We start from the raw sequence: 3,364 nt of genomic DNA, 5'->3' as shown, positions 1-3,364 counted from the left end.
AAGAAAGAAATAGCCAAGAAATAACAATTAATTACGTGATAATGCCAAGAAATAACAATTATTATGTGATAATGTCAAGAAATAGCCATGAAATAACAATTAACTACATGATAATGTCAAGAAATAGCCATGAAATAACAATTAACTACATGATAATGTCAAGAAATAGCCAAGAAATAACAATTATTACATGATAATGTCAAGAAATAGCCATGAAATAACAATTATTACATGATAATGTCAAGAAATAGCCATGAAATAACAATGAACTACATGATAATGTCAAGAAATATGAATTATTACATGATAATGTCAAGAAATAGCCATGAAATAACAATTAACTACATGATAATGCCAAGAAATAACAATTATTACATGATAATGTCAAGAAATAGCCAAGAAATAACAATTAACTACATGATAATGTCAAGAAATAGCCATGAAATAACAATTAATTGCGTAATAATGCCAAGAAATAGCCTAGAAATAACAATTATTACATGATAATGTCAAGAAATAGCCATGAAATAACAATGAACTACATGATAATGTCAAGAAATATGAATTATTACATGATAATGTCAAGAAATAGCCATGAAATAACAATTAACTACATGATAATGCCAAGAAATAACAATTATTACATGATAATGTCAAGAAATAGCCAAGAAATAACAATTAACTACATGATAATGTCAAGAAATAGCCATGAAATAACAATTAATTGCGTAATAATGCCAAGAAATAGCCTAGAAATAACAATTATTACATGATAATGTCAAGAAATAGCCAAGAAATAACAATTAATTGTGTCTTAATGTTAAGAAATAACAATTAATTGCATGGTAATGTCAGAAAATAGCCAATAAATAATAATTATTACATGTTAATGTCAAGAAATAGCCAATAAATCACAATGAATTGCATGGTAATGTCAAGAAACAGCCGCCCTAGAATTAACGGTCAGTATTTTCATGAAGACAAAAGACTACAGATGCTTTTCATGCTTTGAAATTTTTTGGGAAAGGCCAGAATCTTTCTCTTCTCTTGCAGCCAGTCATTATTTCTTGTCTATATTTCTCCACATTCCTGTGAAATGAGCCGTTATTTCTAATCTAGGATATTTCTAGACGTTATTATCACATAATCAACAGCCTGTAAATTAAAGGGTTGTTTCGTGAAACTTTTAAACCATCTGCTGCAGAGACGACCTCAGGCCTTTGTCATAGGAGACACTTGGATTCATCATCATGTTCTTATTATTTAATATAAATCTAAATATTGTTCTGCAGCTCTGTCCATGCAAACAGGAAACAGTGCATTGTGGGAGAATATTTTACATCATCAACAGTAAATAATGATGCTGTACCTGCTGAGCTTCTGCAGGCAACAACACCAAGATATTTATGTTATATTTGATTTATTTATTCTCATTTATCACTAAGGAAACGGCTCAAAGAGAAAACAAAGACTAAACTCAGGCACCACATTCATTTAATACAGTATTATTAATGTTTCTCTGATGTTTCCTTTATTGGTTTTTGGGGGGATTTGTGTTACTGAACATGACTTGAAAAATAAAAGACACATACATGACTATGCAAAAGTTTTAGGCACTAAAAGTTCTTAAAGTTTTTATTTATTTATTATTATCTTTAGTTGATGAAGTTCACATGAAATATTCCAGTTCTCTCCCTGTTGATGTTATAAGACTGTAAATATCTAACGTGCCTAAAACATTTGTGCAGTTGTGTGTGTGTGTGTGTGTGTGTGTGTATGACCTCATAGAAACGGAGCAATAATGTACAGTATGTATTGTTTATGAGACTTATATTGTATTTTTTAATCGTCATAATAATCTTGTTTAAATTAATGACTCTGAACCGTCTACAATAAAGCCATTAATAAAAATAAAAAACCTATTGCGGCTTCATTTTGTTTTTATTTTGTGTTATTTACTACTGTTTTAGCTGCAGGTTTTTCAGGATCATAATCACATTTATTTGCCAAGTATGTGCAGACATACAAGGAATCCACTCGCGTATACGCACACATATTATATTTATATATATATATAAAGATACAGAATGAGGACAGCAACAGCTGAGCAATAACACAACACAACAGAGAACACATACAGTACAGATATAATTTAGTAAAGTGGCCGGTGGATTAAAGGTGGTCAGTTGGTTGTACAATAAACAATGAGGTAGTCGTGCAGTGGGATAAATATATTTTTTACTATTGCTGGCCTATTTTATTTGTTCTAAGTTACCTTATTATTTCTCTATTCTATTCTATTGTACGCTTCTGTACACTACATACCTGTGGTTTAACTATAAGAAAGCAAGCATACAGAAACTGCAGGTTGCCTATAACTATAATGATGCATTGACCTTGATCGCTGAGTTTGTAAACGCATGTGTATATATTATATACATGCGTATATACAGGTGCATCTCAATAAATGTAGAATATCATGTAAAAGTCCAAGTGTCAAAAAGCCCCAAACAAGTATTAAGTGCATATAGATGGACATACTTTTCAGAAGGCCAACACTTCCATATTAAAAATGTTTTTTATTTTTTATTATTGGTCTTTTGTAATATTCACATTTTATGAGATATTGAGAGCCTCTGTGTGTTGTTTTAGTGTTTTATTGTTTTAACATTATTATTGTTTTTAGTGTCTAATATATTGTTTTTATGTCTTATGTTTTTACTGTTTCTACATTGTTTTTTTTTTATTATGTTCTATTTTTACTTGTGTACAGCACTTTGTTCCAGCTTCCAGGCTGCTCTTAAAGTGCTTTATAAATAAAGTTGAGTTGAGTTGAGTTGAGTTGAGTATTTTAGGTCTTCATTAAATGTAAGCCATAATCATAAAGACATGAAATGTTTTATTCTGTGTGTAATGGATCTATAAAATGTATTAGTTTCACTTTTTGAATTGAAATGCTGACATAAATAAATATATACTGTATATATATTCAATATAGGCCTATCTATTTTATTTTATTCTATTCTATTCTATTCTATTCTATTCTCTGTTCCTATGTTCCTGTCATCTATGGGTCAAACTGGAGCCAAAACAGGCTTTGAGGCGGGAGCTCGAGCTTTGACGCTTGATTGACAGCGGCGCTCGACCAATGACAGCGCTCTGCGTCATCAGGGGGGAGGCGACAGCCAATGAGGCGCGGCGAGGGGCGGGAACATAGTCCAAATTTTACGCGGCGCGCTGTACTACGACGACGGGGCCGAAAGAAACACCGAGAATGAAAATCCCGGTCTGAACCGGTTTCAACCGGTCGGTGGCTGGAAGCAGCATGAGATGAGCTTAGGGAGGAAGAAGGAGAGCACAGACC

Source organism: Trachurus japonicus, chromosome 1 (genome assembly GCF_045865225.1).
Source record: "Trachurus japonicus isolate A0001 chromosome 1, Traja_1.0".
In the NCBI taxonomy this organism is placed as follows: Eukaryota; Metazoa; Chordata; class Actinopteri; order Carangiformes; family Carangidae; genus Trachurus; species Trachurus japonicus.
Note: the sequence above shows the minus strand (reverse complement) of the source record.